This window comes from Haematobia irritans, chromosome 1 (assembly GCF_050003625.1).
Source record: "Haematobia irritans isolate KBUSLIRL chromosome 1, ASM5000362v1, whole genome shotgun sequence".
NCBI classification, from domain to species: Eukaryota; Metazoa; Arthropoda; class Insecta; order Diptera; family Muscidae; genus Haematobia; species Haematobia irritans.
Window position 1 is genome coordinate 227,710,459 of NC_134397.1, and position 17,078 is coordinate 227,727,536.

Here is a 17,078-nt window from a genome sequence, read left to right on the forward strand (position 1 = left end):
TGTAGTTTGCAAATTTTACACAAAATTATATTTATAAATAAATTAATATATAAAAGTTCATATTTGAACAAAAAGACCAAAACCGCGAATACATTTAATTTCGAACAACACAAAAGCAAATGCGCGAAAATTAATGTTTGGGACTGATTACGAAAAAATCAAATCGAAATGTCATATTTTTGGAACTGACACATCTATGTATTATAAGTCTAATATAAACATGCTATGGTTATATTTACACACTTATCTCAGGTCAAAAAAATATAATATAATAATAAAAACAATAATATAATTGTGTGAAGGCAGGCATCACCTCTGCCGGAGTCGGCCGTAAGTATAATGTATTTTTATATTTTTTCTATTATCATTTTGCACAGAGGCTTCTGCATATCCAAATATTGATGAATGATATGACCAACACGACGTTCCTTTGATATCTTTAAGGCCGTCCTCCGTACTCATTTCACCACGCTTGAATTTTGCATACACCCTCACATGTATATGCTTCAAGCATATACATTTTTGGGTATTGCCCAAACATTTATATGTTTGATCTCTTCCAATATATATGTTTGAAAGCATATTGGTCTAAACAATATATGTTTGGGTAGTCTAAGTTCCAAACATTTTGTATTTTTGCATCCAAATTCAATAATGTTGTCTTCCATAAAACAATATGTTATTATGTGAACATATAATATGTTTGGAAGCATTTTGCACCCAAAAATATTATATGCTTAGAAAAAATTCTCCCAAACAATATTGTGCTCAAAATTTTATTTATTTATTTATATATTTACAATCATAATGAATTATGAAAATAAACAGGTAATATAGGTGCTAACAACATAGGTTTTCGACCTGAATGTTCAAAATTTTGTTTCTGCCCAATTGTATATTCCCCGACATCTTTCTCACTTCCACGAGATTTTTAGTTCTTAGCACCTTTTTCGGCTAAACTCTAGTTTAGCTATACCTCTCAGATTTTTTTCAAAACTTCACAGATGGTAGTACTCTTTGAGTAGATTACAACAACAACTTTTTTTCTTGGCGGTCGTAACCGGATAACCGGTTATTCGGTTCTAAAGTGTAAGTTAAAAATCCTTAATATATCCGGTTCTAGAGATCCGATTACTTTTGAAAGTGCATCACTAGAAAGGTTTCGAAGATACCTTTAAAACGATGTATGAACCGTTATATCAGCTTCATCCTTTCCAGCTGTACGGGTAAAAACTTGTATTTTTCGGAACCGGTTTTTTATAAATAAGCTTATATCTCAAAAACTGCTCCATATAAAAGTTCTAAATAACGGATTGTATTGTGTGGCTAACACTTCTACCTTTCCGTCAAGGTCAAAGTCAAGCTGCTATCTTTACTATAACCGGCGATATTAACTATTATATATCAATATACGGTTTGAAAAATACAAAATTTTTTCTTATTCCTATAATTAGGCATATTACCCGGATCCCATCCATATACGGTTTGAAAAATAAAAAATTTTTTGCCTGCGGCACTTTCTTATTCCTACAATTAGACATATTACCCAGATCCTATCCATATCCGGTTTGAAAAGACAAAATGAAAAATTTTTTCAAAAAAATCGCGCGATTAGTGATGTGGCTTTAGGAACAATCAGTTCATTCAAACCATAACCGGTTTTAAACCGGATCTGTTTTCATTCTACCCCGAAAACAACTTTGAATTAAAATTGAATACAATTCTTTTTTGGCAAAATTCAAATTTTACGGTTACAATTAAATTTCAGATCAAATATATCCGGTTCTAACGGAGATATCGGCAAGCAAATGACTTTAACGGATAGGTAGAAGTGTTAGCTACACAATGCAATTAGTAATTTTGAACCTTTACATCGAGCGTTTTTGGATTAAAACCCGGTTTTGTAAAAAAAAACCGGTTCAAAAACACGTATTTTTTCATCTAAAACCTAAACTGATAACCGGATAAACTCGAGTTGTACCTCATTTGAAAGGTCGTACCTTTAGCTTTCTAGTGATGTACATTTTAAAGTAATCGGTTCACTAAATCCGGTTTTATTAACGATTATTTGCTTACACTTTAGGCTCGAATAACCGGTTAACCGGTTGCGACCGCCAACCGGCTACTTTTTACTTCGATGTCAAATTTAATTCTCTATCGACCCAAAAAAAAATTTTTTTTACGAGGTATAGCTAAACTAGAGTTGCTCCGAAAAACAGTCTTTCATCCGTGTACCAATCAATTAATGTTGATTTCACGGGGCAGAGTCCGGAAACTCATTATCAAGCCAAGTTTTTGCTTCCACCGTATTTTTTCCCTTCAGAAAACAGTATTTTATCAAAACGAAATTCCTTTTTTCCATTTTTTTTCACAATAACAAAAGTTGCTTCACAAAAGACGCTCTATCTCACAAACTAATTGACTTACAGACGTCAAATTTTTAAACATTTGAAGGTTGGTACTATATACTAGCGACGCCATCTATGTGTCAGACCGGGGACTTTTCAGCCAACCTGTTACTCGTAGTTTCCAGCCACTCTGGGGTGTTATCGGTATATGGAAAAATGCGGTAATGTCTATTACGGAAGTATCTGTAATCTGTTATCGTGGCTTAGCATTACAAACGAACCAATGTTTTTTTTTGTGTGGAAATATATTTTGGCTTTGATGAGCTCCATTTTCAAAAACACATGTGTTAAAAAAAACGCATTTTCCAAAACACTGTAAGTAAAATCCAGTGGCCATTGTGGCCAAATGGACACTTGTCCCACAATGACCCATACACCATATGAAAACTCTATCGATATCGGATAGAATTTTTTAGATCCGCCGGTCAGTTTTGGAGGAAAATAAAATATATAAAAATAAAAATATCTACTATTATAAAATTAACTTAAACTGAAATATTAATGTGCTGCGTTTTTTTTTTTTTTAATTTTAATCCTAACTTGTAATGTAAAATTACCTTAAACTGACAAATTAAATAACTGTTTTTTTTTTATTTTAATCATATTGTTTTGTTGTTAGCACCTAACTTTTTATACCCTGCTCCACACTGTGGAACAGGGTATTATAAGTTAGTGCATATGTTTGCAACACCCAGAAGGAGACGAGATAGACACATGGTGTCTTTGGCAAAAATGCTCAGGGTGGGCTCCTGAGTCGATATAGCGATATCCGTCTGTCCGTGAACACATTTTTGTAATCAAAGTCTAGGTCGCAGTTTTAGTCCAATCGACTTCAAATTTGGCACAAGTATGGGTTTTGGCTCAGAATAGATACCTATTGATTTTGGAAGAAATCGGTTCAGATTTAGATATAGCTCCCATATATATATTTCGCCCGATATGGACTTATATGGCCCCAGAAGCCAGAGTTTTACCCTAATTTGCTTAAAATTTTGCACAAGAAGAACCATTAGCACTATAGTCAAGTGTGCCAAATTTTATTGAAATCGGTTCAGATTTAGATATAGCTCCCATATATATCATTCGCCCGATATGGACTAATACGGTCCCAGAAGCCAGAGTTTTACCCCAATTTGGTTGAAATTTTGTACAGGGAGTAGAATTAGCATTGTAGCTATGCTTGCCAAATTTGGTTGAAATCGGTTCAGATTTAGATATAGCTCCCATATATAGCTTTCGGCCGATTTACACTCATATGACCACAGAGGCCAATTTTTTGCTCCGATTTAGTTGAAATTTTGCACAGGGAGAAGAATTAGCATTGTAGCTATGCGTGCCAAATTTGGTTGAAATCGGTTCAGATTTAGATATAGATCCAATATATAGCTTTCGGCCGATTTACACTCATATGACCACAGAGGTCAATTTTTTGCTCCGATTTAGTTGAAATTTGGCACAGGTAGTAGAATTAGCATTGTTGCTATGCGTGCCAAATTTGGTTGAAATCGGTTCAGATTTAGATATATCTCCCATATATAGCTTTCGCCCGATTTACACTCATATGACCACAGAGGCCAATTTTTAACTCCGATTTAGTTGAAATTTTGCGCAGGGAGTAGAATTAGCATTGTTGCTATGCGTGCCAAATTTGGTTGAAATCGGTTCAGATTTAGATATAGCTCCCATATATATGTTTTTCTGATTTCGACAAAAATGGTCAAAATAGCAACATTTTCCTTGTAAAATCGCCACTGCTAAGTCGAAAAGTTGTAAAAATGACTCTAATTTTCCTAAACTTCTAATACATATATATCGAGCGATAAATCATAAATAAACTTTATCGAAGTTTCCTTAAAATTGCTTCAGATTTAAATGTTTCCCATATTTTTTTACTAACATTGTGTTCCACCCTAGTGCATTAGCCGGCTTAAATTTTGAGTCTATAGATTTTGTAGAAGTCTATCAAATTCTGTCCAGATCGAGTGATACTTAAATGTATGTATTTGGGACAAACCTTTATATATAGCCCCCAACACATTTGACGGATGTCATATGGTATCGAAAATTTAGATCTACAAAGTGGAGCAGGGTATAATATAGTCGGCCCCGCCCGACTTTAGACTTTCCTTACTTGTTCTATTTATTTTCATAACTTATTATGATTGTTGCAAATATCTTCACTCAGACTAACTTTAACTAAAAATTTTTAAGCAGTTAAGTGTCTAACTGGCATATGGAATACATAAGCAAGATGACAGATATGCCCATAGTACCTTTTAAAAGTTCGTTAGCTAACGTAGCACTAACGGAGCTTAATGAAAATTGTCGTAAATGGCCGAAACCCCTTTTCAATAAGATCCCAATCTTTGGAAAATTTCCTGTTGGAATATAACATCACATCTAATTGTACAACTCCAGGACAGGTATCTATAATTGGACTGTAACAGCGTTAAGTGAAATCTCCCAGAGAAGTAAAATTATATCCAGAGAGTAAACCCAGAAATGAAAAAACAGAAAAGAAACAGGTTTCAGAATTTAGGTGGACAATTTTATTCAGCAGAGATCCTAGCTTCTTACCGCTTACAATGATGTTGCAAAAGTGAATCTGCATTGTACATCATTAAGTCGACATACTTATTTAGTACAATTTAATCTAGATAAGGACAGCTAGATTTCGAAGAAATTGAGTGAAAGCTTTCCCTTGCTATAAAGGTAAAGCAATAGTGTTGTCGTTAGAACAGAAAGTTAAACTCTATAGGGATTCCTAGTACTTCAAGCAATATTTCCTAAAACTAGATACATTTACAGTAACTTAACTATAAATAATTCATTATCAGTTAATTCAAATTATATTCGAAAAAAAGGTATTTCAAGTCTGGTGAATATATATGATAAGCTGTTGAACTAGCTTCAACACTAATATTCAGAAGTCTAAAACGTTCATCAATCATGTGGGAAGAAGTGCGGCTATGGTTTTGATGTTGCATCTCTATATATTAAATTTATAGTCCTTGGGTAGTTAGAAACTACTTGTGTCGACTCCTGTATGATGCACTGACTGATATGGAATGTGTCCATAAGTGGGCCAAATCTAGCTCGAAGGTCTGGGTCCTCCGGGGGGTCGAATGCCAACTACCTGTACATCGGTTTACCATATCCGCTACAGTACCCCCGTGAATTCTTTTCAGGCCTGTCTGGTGTTTTACCTTATCTAGTAACGCTTGAAGCCACCATCTTTTCGGTTAATACTCGCATCAGGCCTTGCTTTGCTATTTTCTATATTCACGATTAAATTTCAAACATATTCACTGTTTTGATCACGCACAAGATTTCAAAAGCATCCATTAAATCTTATAATAAATAAATAAATAGAAGCTTGAGAGTCAATTCTGGAGATCATCATATGGATGCAGTGGAGCTCTTCAAAGCCACCGAGTAGCAACTCTCAGAACAACATTAGGATACATGTTTTGTTAGTTTCATGAATTCTTTATTCGCAGCCCAATTGTTGCTGGCAAGAGAAATAGGGATTTTATGGTTACCACCTTGTGCCTTTTCAATAACCTTTTCTATAAGACCCAATTTTTGGAAAATTTCCTGTTGGAATATAACACCATCAAATATAATATTCAGAAGTCTAAAACGTTCATCAATCATGTGGGGAGAAGTGCGGCTATGGCTTTGATGTTATATCTCTTTATATTAAATTTATATTCCTTGGGTAGATAGAAACTACTTGTGTCGACCCCTGTATGATGCCCTGACTGATATGGAATGTGCCCATAATTGGGTCAAATCTAGCTCGAAGGTCTGTGTCCTCCGGGGGGTCGAATGCCAACAACCTGTACATCGGTTTACCATATCCGCTACAGTACCCCCGTGAATTCTTTTCAGGCCTGACTGGGGGTTTACCTTATCTAGTAACGCTTGAGCGGTTAATATCAGGCCTTGCTTTGCTATGTCCTATATTCACGATTAAATTTCAAACATCTTCACTGTTTGGATCGCGCTCAAGATTGCAAAAGCATCCATTATTTGATGGCTCGGTTTGACGAGTGAGCCCACGAAGAAATTGAGGAGTCCGGTAAGCTAAGGTGCTCTATATTGAACATCGAAACTAGGGCATAACCTAGATCGACATCGATAACTTCAGCCGTGGTGAATTTAGGCTCCTCTTGTCGTTCAATCACTTCCGCATCATCATACTACAAAAATCCGGCAGAAGATACCATCTACTATGGCGAAGACGACTCATTAGTGAAACCTTAGTTTATATTTGTTGTTCTTAACATTCGATATAATCCAAGTTCGGTCATTATTAGTAAGTAGCCTTGTTGTTTTTTCGTTCTAAATTTTTGTTTTCTATTTAATTCCTAGACCAGATGTGACCATGCCGCCAATAAGTCATAAAAAATATATTTCTTATTTCTTGTTTATTTACATATACTTTTGGTGTTTATAAATAATTCTGTTTTGTTGTTGCGAAATGTATGTTTCAGTTTTGTGCACCAGTGGTCGCTAGTTCTTGCGTTATGGCTGTGGAATTGTTTATCTCCAAGCCAAGAATTTCCTTCCACCACCCCCTCTTTAGTTTAATAAACGAGCATATGAAATTTTACAATGGCATAAATATTTCTACGTAATCACATACAAAATATATAGATTAAAGAACAGATCTACGTACATACATACGTATGAATGCATGCATATCTGTTTATTATTTCGGTGAATTCTTCATGATTATTTTCATATATTTTATTTGTCATGATTCATCTATTGAAAATTTTCAGCCACTTTATCTACGTATACATATGTATGTATGTGCGCTTATGGTATAAAACATAAGATCGGAAAATTTTGAATTTATAATATATAGTATTTCTTTTTTTGATTCATTGAACCCTTTGTATTCAACTCATTACTCATGAAAGGAAATCCCTGAATAAGTGGGTTGGTGTTACGGACCTATATGGGTTTGAATTATTAGAATTTCTAGTACATGAGTTATGGATATGACAAAATCACAGTCCAACAGTGGTTAAAGAAAAAGTCAGATGGGGCATATAAAATTCACTCTTTATTTGAGGTAACATTATTTAAGTTAATTGAGACATATTTTTACCTATCTTGACGACACAATATTTTAAATTTTGGGCAATTCAGATTTAAAGTAAATCTTCTGGGCAAACAACACTCCAAAACAGGATTGAACATTTTATGGATAATTTATTTTATTTATTAAAAAATTTAAGATTATAATAAATTATTATATTAAATCGGGAAGGTACACACAAAAAAATTTTTTTCTGATTCAATCACGAAATTAATTGATCCAATTAATTTTTAATTGAAATGTCTTCAATCACAGAAATGATAGTATCAATTAAAAAATTAATTGAAGGTCAATTAAAAAGTTAATTGATCCAATTAAAAAATTAATTGATATTATTATTTTTGTGATTGATTTTTGTTTCAATTAAAAAATTTGTTGAATCAATTAAATTTTTAATTGAATATTTTTTAAAACTCAATTAAAATTTTAATTGGAAAAATTTTCGTGAAATTTTTGTGTGTGTACTGACAACAAGTGTGGCTCCTGAAGTGGTGCGTAAAACAAACATTTTTATACATTACCTCAAAAAGAACTTCTTGTGAAGTCAATATAAAATAAATCTCAAGAAGAGCCTTCTTGGGTGTACATTAAAAGTAATAACATTGTGCTATAGTCGGGCGATGCTGCTGACTATATGATTTCTGTAATTTGTAACTAAACGATCCTATTATTGCCAAAGATTACTTACTTCTGTTGGACAAACTAGTTATTTTTTTTTTCATAATTTTCTGGTTGGTGCCTCTCAAAGTAACGCCCTTATACCAACGTTTTTTTTTGCAATTCTGGTAACAGTTGTTAGAGTCAGTTATCGTAATAGTCCTGAATACGCATGGCGATTCACATTTTATTATCATTAATTGACGATGGAGTTTAGGTCCACAATACCGATCCCTAAGTAATTAATAAATAAATAACTCAATAATAGCCGCACTTCCAATATACTACCGGTGGCAGCAATACTGTCAGTATTTGTATACCGTGGTGCAATGGTTAGCATGCCCGCCTTGCATACACAGGGTCGTGGGTTCGATTCCTGCTACGACCGAACACCAAAAAGTTTTTCAGCGGTGGATTATCCCACCTCAGTAATGCTGGTGACATTTCTGAGGGTTTCAAAGCTTCTCTAAGTGGTTTCACTGGAATGTGGAACGCCGTTCGGACTCGGCTATAAAAAGAAGGTCCCTTCTCATTGAGCTTAACATGGAATCGGGCAGCACTCAGTGATAAGAGAGAAGTTCACCATTGTGGTATCACAATAGACTGAAGTGAGCCTGATACATCGGGCTGCCACATAACCTAACCTAACATACCCTCCACCATAGGATGGGGGGTATATTAACTTTGTCATTCCGTTTGTAACATCGAAATATTGCTCTAAGACCCCATAAAGTATATATATTCTTGGTCTTAAGCCGATCCCCCGTTTTGGCTTGCGGAGCCTCTAAGAGAAGCAAATTTCATCCGATCCGGCTGATATTTGGTACATTGTGTTAGTATATGGTCTCTAATAACCATGCAAACTTTGGTTCACATTGGTCCATAATTATATATAGCCCCCATATAAACCGATCCCCAGATTTGGCCTGCGGAGCCTCTAAGAGAATCAAATTTCATCCAATCCGTCTGAAATTTGGTACGTGGTGTAAGTATATGGTCTCTAACAACCATGCAAAAATTGGTCGATATCAGTCCATAATTATATATAGCTCCCATATAAACCGACCCCCAGATTTGAGCTCCGGAGCCTCTAGGAGGAGCAAAACTCATCCGATCCGGTTGAAATTTAGTGCATGGTGTTAGTATATGGTCTCCAAAAACCATGCAAAAAGTGGTCCATATCGGTCTATAATTATATATAGCCCCCATGTAAACCGATTCCCAGATTTGACCTCCGGAGCTATTGGAGAGCAAAAATGCATCCTACCCGGTTGAAATTTGGTACGTGGTGAAATTTGGTACATTGCGCTAGTATATGGCAGCTAACAACCATGCCAAAATTGGTACATATCGGTCTATAGTTATATATAGCCGATCCCCAAAAATAATCTTCAAAAATTTTATTTCTATAGAAAATTTTGTCAAAATTTTATTACTATACAAAATTTTGTCAAGATTTTATTTCTATAGAAAATTTTGTCAACATTTTATTACTATAGAAAATTTTGTCAAAATTTCATTGCTATACAAAATTTTGTCAAAATTTTATTTCTATAGAAAATTTTGTCAAACTGAATTATTTACGTATTTAATCGGCCTTTTTTTTGTTTAATATATACCCCATATGGACTAACTTACAATTGAGAACACGGTGTTAAGAAGTTTTAAGATACCTTGCCAAGTGTTACCGCAAGTGTTACCGCAACCAAAGTAATTCGATTGTGGATGACAGTCTTTAGTAGAAGTTTCTATGCAATCCATGGTGGAGGGTACATAAGATTCGGCCTGCCCTAACTTACGGCCGTATATACTTGTTATAATTTCAATATTTTCAATGTCTAACTGTACGCCATCCAGAGTATACACAAAATTTGCATTGACTTACTCGTTAAGCCTCCGCAAACCAAAATGAAGACCGAATGATATTCTTCACCGACAAAACTGAAGGAAACTGATATTTCGATGCAGTGTTGCCAGCATTTTTCTGGCTCTTGTCCACAAATTGGGACGGTTTCGCCCCCAAAAATCCTCAATTTAAGTTAAAATTTTTGTTAAAAAATTGCCAATAAATGTTTAATAAGTTTTACGAAAACAAAATAAAGAAATAGGATCTTCTGTAGAAAATTAGTAATAATTTAAGAATTTAACAGAATATAAAATTTTTGTCATTGAGCTCTTGCGAGCTATAAAAAATCAGAAGACCGGGGATCGTCTTCTAAATGCTCCAGAAATGAAAATGGAAGTTGGGTCACTACTCATGTAACAAGATTGGTTGGTCTATCAGTATGGGATATATTGTCCAAATCAGTGATGAGGGGACAACATTTAGGCCCGAATCCTGACGAAATGATTTCACAATTAGAAAAATACCTTAGAAAAGCTGAGTAAAATTAATAAATTAGCGCTTGGGCTCCAAAATAAATCCTACTTTATGACGTAGAAAAACGACATGTTTTCTTTTTTAAATTTTGACGTGCTTATTTTTTGTAGAAAAAAAGATTTTCATGTGAACCATTCTTGTAAACCTGATTTATCATACTGAACAAATTTCGACGAAATCCCCAATTTTGTTGTAATTTCCCACCAAATCTACAAGTCCCCTACTTTATCCTCAATTTAGGGGAAATAATCACAACACTTTTTCGTGCCCGCATACTATGGAGGATTGTATACAACAGATCATGTATTGTGCTACCCAACTTTTTATTTTTTTTTTATTTTGCTTATATAGTTTACGTTCTTTTTTTTACTTTCTTTTATCCATGAAAGACCACCTATCACGTTTGTATCCTTTGGGTGGATTTAATAACAGCAAGACCGATATTGCTTACCTTTCGTAAAGATTTCTTTATTGGAACAAAATTCTCAGATTACATTTTTGCGAAGAAGAATGTGTAACAAATAAGAAACAATAGTAGTGGGCATATATGGCCATTATAATACACTATATAATCTTGTTATTAAGAAATAAGTAAACTAATAAACACTTTTTGTGGATAAGAGAATATTGAATGATTTCAGGGACAAATAAAGAAATTAGGTCAGTTTATCTCCAATATTTTTGTGAGGAATATCAATTCCGATTTAACGATATTCATCTGTCGTAGACACATGTTTGTTATCAGAGTCTTTTATTGCAATCGACCAGAAATTTAACAGAAAGAGCTTTGTATAGAAAAACGTACCTTATATGCCCAAAGGGTCCAAACTGTCACTTTAACTATGTTTGAAAATAGGTTCAGATCCAATATAACTTGTAAAAGCTACCAATGCATCCACAAAAAGTCGCAGTTTGTTCTGGATATTGGCTGGCGGCATTTTTGGACCTCATTTCTTCAAAGATGATGGGAATTATGAATTGAGCGCTACCGTGAGATCATATCCAAATTTTGTTTGCCCCAAATGCAGAAGCTTAACTTATATGACATGAGGTTTTAACAAAATGTCAACGTTGCAACATGACCCACAGCATACGTAACAATGGAGTTATTGAGAGGCAAGTTGGGTGAACATTTAATTTCACGTTCGAGATTGGTGAATTGGCCGTCCAGATCGTGCAATTTAACATTAATAACTAATTTTTGTGGGCCCGCAATTTACGCATTGGAAGGCTATTTTGAAGCATTTATTAGTGGTATCTCGTGAAATGTTGGCGGAAATGTTGGAAAGAGTATGTCAAAATTGGATGTACCATTTGAGGAGCAGTCGCGATCAACATTTACGTTAAATAATATTCAAAAATTAAATTATATGAACCGCATAATCGATTCAAATAAAAATTTCTTTTTTCTGAATATTTCGATAGCTCTTTAAATCAGAGCTTCCCAAATGGAGGGGCGCGCCCCCCTAGGGGGGCACCACGATATTCCAGGGGGGCGCAGCGTCATTTTTGGTTGAGCAGGTTTTGTATCATTAAATTTGTTCACAGAAAAAAATTCCGTAGTTAAACTAACGCTAAATTTAACTTATTTTTATTGGAAAAAATTATTCACTTGTAGTTAAATTTTATTATTTGTATCGACATTTTCTAGAGCTTAATGAAATCTTACTTTTTTTAAGTATGTCTCAAATTTTCATTAACTAAACGTGAGTATAAAGTTCAATAACCGCACACATAATTTCAATATGAACTAAAACAAATTAAAATTTTCGTACGATTCCCAAAAATAGTAAGAATGAACTACTACTTGTATATGGTTAAATGGTCATGATTTGGCGCCAATGATTTTCTTCTTTACTTTAAGTTCATTTTTCTTCGATGATATGATGTAATTTCGTGAACTGCAGTTAAAAAGTACAACAGGGCATTAAAATTTCCTGGTTTTAACAACGCTTTGTGGAAATCTCAAAATGTGGAGTAAAATTTAGTTCAATTTTCGTGCGTGGTAGTTCATTCTTCCTATAAAACAGTTCACTTTTTTCGGCGTTAAAACAACACTAATTGTTAAGTTCTACAAAACATCAATAATATACTACAAAATCTTGCTAAAATATCAGAACCAGTACCCACTTTTGTATTCACACGTTTAAAAAATTTTGAATCCACTTTCGTCACTTTTAGACATAAAATCAAAATATCTGTCTTGCTTTCATGTTGAAACTGCCGTCATGTTGAAACAATTGCCAAATTTTCCACTAATTGATAAACTCTTTTATATTAATATTCATAAACATTTTTATTTTTAATTATTTAATTAGTTATTGTTAATCATATTTTCAGCTTTTGTTAATATTTATTTCTGTTTGTTTGGGTAAACAAAATTTGTTTTAAGTTGGGAGGCGCAACGAAATTGATACATTTTTTTGGGGGCGCGAAGCAAATTGGGTTGGGAAGCTCTGCTTTAAATATTACCTTTTATTAATGTGAAATGTCGATGCATAGCCACTTTACTGCCCGGAATAGGGTATGCTATAAGGAAATTACGCTTGATTGACTTTCTTAATAAAAAAATACCCTGTTATGAGGCTTCATAAAAGCATTGTATTGATTTGGATTTGTATCAGTTGTCAAAAAATCCTTGACATCTACGGTGGTTATAAGTGTAATTAAAAGTGTGAAAAATAGACTATGGAAGTTCACATATATAGTTTACTCTTGAAAATTACTTAAGTATTTTGAAAAATCCTTTTTTAAATGTGAAAATCAACAGTTGTGTTTTCCGTGCAAACAACAAAGTGGCGACGACATTAGCCTAAAGTGTAAATATTTCACTATGCCATTTGAATACTAAGTAGCTGAGAATAATAAAGTTGCTGGTTATTATTGTCCTTTAATATGTGATTGTTTTTTTTTTGTTTGCTTTACCCCCCATTGGCAAATGCGTCAGAGCAAGTACTGTTGTCGTCATACTCATTCATTGCTCCTTGATTTGGTTGGTGTGTAAATAACGAACGGCTAAGTGATGATGATGATGATGGTTGGTGCAACAACTAAGCCCACCACCAACTATTGTACCAGTCACACGTTATTAAAAACAATAAACAGTCGCCAACCTCACCATCACCATCATCATCAACATCATTGTCGTTCTTGTTGAAGACACAATACTATACCGACATATACTTAAAAATAGATTAATTATTGGCCACCAGCTAGAGACTCTATTGCGTATGACATGGTGTCGTCGGTTGGTTGCCATTGATTTTGCACAATCATTGTCCTTTTCATGTCACAATAATAAATGTAATGGTATGCAAAGCAGTTACGGCTGGTGTTGTTTAACAATTTCCTTTTCTATGTAGTGCATGTGTAAAGGAATAACTAAATCAGTATTGGATATCATTTATTGGCGTATAATTTGTTTTCTTGTCAGTTGTGATTGTCCATTTTGGTTGAGTGGATACATTAAACGGACTTCTCCTACTTCTAAGGTTCTTGGAATATTAGGACGTTATTGACTTCTTGTTGCTATTAAAACACATAAATTAATTTATAAAAAATTATTAATTGCATTAAAAAAAAAAAAATAAACGTGTGAAATCAAGAATATAATCTATTGAATCGTAAAGACTTTTTGTGGGAGACACATCGTTTTTCGAATTTTCAAAAATCTAGTCCTGAACGTGTGAGTTATGTGGTTTGTATAGTATTCCCTTTTCCTATTTTTCTTGGCATTTGGAGTTTATTGCCCAATGCAACAGATTCATTACATTGTTTTTAACCCATTAAGTGGCAATTGGTTGTTTGGATCCGGTCTGCCCAAAATACTCGCATTTTCCAGTCATTCTGGGGTGTTGTCGGTATATGGAAAAAATGTGGTAATGTCTAATACGGGAGTATCTGTAATCTGTTATCGTGGCTTAGCATTACAAACGAACCAATGTTTTTTTGTGTGGAAATATATTTTGGCTTCGATGAGCTCCATTTTCAAAAATACATGTGTTTCAAAACCCGCATTTTCCAAAACACCTGAACTCCATAACAATTTTCTTACGTCATTACTAGGACTCAAATGCTTTTGGTTGCTTTTGAAAAATATAATTGTCATTGTTGATTTACTAGATGAACTTGGTAACATTTCTACCCATAAGGAATTCGGACTATATAATTGGATTCTGTGAGCAATAGTTGGTTGCCGAATTATTCAACATGTCCAATTTTCTCAGACAACAGTATTCGTCGCCAAAGCATCATAAAACGAGGGTTACCTTTTATATTTCGGGTGCTTGGTTTTGCTGATTTCTTGGAAGCGGAGAATGAAGCCGACCCATTTTTGTCGGCGGCGGCGGCCAATTATCCATTATAAAACCAATTTGAAGTTATTCGAATTTTAAAGAGATTAATTGTACAACCAATCTGACAATCAAATTTACATTTCATTAAAATTTTCTGAGCTAATTTTTTGTAAAATTATTATCGCAACTTAATACTGATTGATTGTGGATGGAAGGGTCAAATTTTTGGCAAAAATACAACTATTATAAATACATATTTCATATTTAAATCAATATTTTTTATTAATTGGCGGCTAAATTTGGTGAAATGTTCATGCAATATTGAATGTATGCTGGTCGCACTAATGTCTAAGGTTGTCTCAATCTCACGTTAGGTCATATGACGATCTTGCAATATCAGTGGACGCACAGCATCAATGGTTACGGGAACAACGACTGATTTTGGACGACCTTTACAAAATTCGTCTTGGAGTGAACTACGACCTCGGTTAAATTCATCACACCATCGATAAACATTCCCAGTCAAAAAAAACCATCGGAAAAGCGTTGTAAAAGCGTTGTGAACGGTTGATACACGGTGGGAAAAAGCGTTGTTACAACCCCAAAATGATAACATCATTCCACGGTGTATCGATTGTATTTAACAACGTTTTCAAAGCGTCATGAAATACGCTTTTCCGATGGTTTAACGAACGCTTTGACAACCCCAAAATGATAACATCGTTATACGGTGTATCGATGGTTTTTACAACCATTAAAAGGCACTGAAAAACAACATTTCATACGTCTTTCCAATTGTTTCTAGAATGCTTTAGGAGGGTTAGAATTATAATTTTACAGTACCTTAAAACCGCTATTGAAACAAAACAAAATACGTTGAATATTTTATTGTTATATTTATATTAGTGTTTTACACTTTACAAAGGAACATCAGAAAACTTAACAATTAACAATTAATAGGAAAAATACATAATTAAGATTAAGATTGACATTTCTAACTGGTAAAAAAATATTTTAATATGGTGTTCACGTTGGAAATAATAGACTCCTCCATTTTTTGAAGTTATAAAGTAAACTTCTCCGTAAACTGCAAATTTCATTCTTTAACTCATTTTTTATCACTCCAATTTCGTCCTTAATAGCCCTTAACTCTCTTCTAACTTCATCCCTGAATGAAGCTACATAGAAAGATAAAGAATAAAATTTGTTGATAATGACCTCTAATAGGCGAAATACATTTCCTTACTCTCGTCATCCTTATTTACGGAATGGGATAGTATACTGTGATCCTCCGTCTCGAAAAAAATCCAAAGTATCATCTATAGCATCTGTAAAGTGAAAAATGAATTAAAACAATTATATCAATTCAGGATTTCAAAATGTACCTCTTCTGTGTTTTAGCTTTTGTCGCTTTGCTTGATTCTTTCCTATGAAAGGCATCGTTCCAATGGAGTCCAACCTTTTATCAGTGTCTGTAGAAACAAATTGAAAATATAAAGAAATGAATTCTTTATTGCACGACATTTTTCTTACCTTCAGTTGTATCAAGGATGTTAATTTTCCTTTTGTTAAGATTTTGAGACATTTTACCAATATTTATTTTTTATTTTCTTATTTCGAAGTGACGCTTGTTATCGCCGTTATAACTGTTTCACGTTTGTTTATGAATTGTTGTTTCTTGTACACAGAGTTGCATTTTTTCAGTGTTACCATCTCAAATTACTAAATTATACAAAGAAAATTCCCGACACTAAAGATGAGTATTAAGTTCGAGTTTTTAGCCCCTAAAAACGTCATTTTTCACGATTACTTTTCTTTAATAATCCATTTTAAGGAATACAAACTTTGTGAAAATTTTCTTTGGGCTTTTCCCCATCAAGTTATAATAAAATTTGCAACAAATATGTATAATTTCATGCATTTTTCTTACTGATTTAGTTTTCACTTTAGCGATTTTAGCGGCTAAACTCGAACTTAATACCCACATTAAAGTGAAAACTAAATCAGTAAAAAAGGCATAAAATTATACATATTTGTTGCAGATTTTATTATAACTTGATGGGGAATAGCCCAAAGCAAGTTTTCACAAAGTTTGTATTCCTTACAAAACATTAGTAAAGAAAAGTAATCGTAAAAAAATGGCGATTTTAGCGGCTAAACTCGAACTTAATACTCACCTTAAAGGTGGGTATTAATCCATTTTAAGGAATATAAACTTTGTGAAA

General features: G+C 33.7%; 1 protein-coding gene and 1 long non-coding RNA gene across 2 annotated transcripts in view; one reads left to right on the top strand and one right to left on the bottom strand.

Moving 5' to 3' along the window:
* The window catches only part of Sur-8 (leucine-rich repeat protein shoc-2), a 32,034-nt gene that overhangs the window by 432 nt on the left and 14,524 nt on the right, over nt 1–17,078 (top strand). The window contains exon 2 of the mRNA XM_075311523.1: nt 57–330. The gene's annotated coding sequence lies outside the window, so the exon portion shown is untranslated. The remainder of the gene's footprint in view (nt 1–56; nt 331–17,078) is intronic.
* The window catches only part of LOC142240252 (uncharacterized), a 44,401-nt gene continuing 43,048 nt past the window's right edge, over nt 15,726–17,078 (bottom strand). Inside the window, exons 2-4 of the long non-coding RNA XR_012723309.1 lie at nt 16,239–16,325; nt 16,100–16,181; nt 15,726–16,031 (exon numbers count right to left, since the gene is read on the bottom strand). This is a non-coding gene — a long non-coding RNA (uncharacterized LOC142240252). The remainder of the gene's footprint in view (nt 16,032–16,099; nt 16,182–16,238; nt 16,326–17,078) is intronic.